Source organism: Leptodactylus fuscus, chromosome 10, assembly GCF_031893055.1.
Source record: "Leptodactylus fuscus isolate aLepFus1 chromosome 10, aLepFus1.hap2, whole genome shotgun sequence".
NCBI classification, from domain to species: domain Eukaryota; kingdom Metazoa; phylum Chordata; class Amphibia; order Anura; family Leptodactylidae; genus Leptodactylus; species Leptodactylus fuscus.
Genome location: NC_134274.1, coordinates 3,006,581 through 3,006,919, shown reverse-complemented (window position 1 = coordinate 3,006,919; position 339 = coordinate 3,006,581).

The window sequence follows — 339 nt, the reverse complement described above, 5'->3', positions numbered from 1 at the left end:
AGCTCTGGAGTATAATACAGGATAAGTAATGTAATGTATGTACACAGTGACTGTACCAGCAGAATAGTGAGCGCAGCTCTGGAGTATAATACAGGATAAGTAATGTAATGTATGTACACAGTGACTGTACCAGCAGAATAGTGAGCGCAGCTCTGGAGTATAATACAGGATAAGTAATGTAATGTATGTACACAGTGACTGCACCAGCAGAATAGTGAGCGCAGCTCTGGAGTATAATACAGGATAAGTAATGTAATGTATGTACACAGTGACACTACCAGCAGAATAGTGAGCGCAGCTCTGGAGTATAATACAGGATAAGTAATGTAATGTATGTAC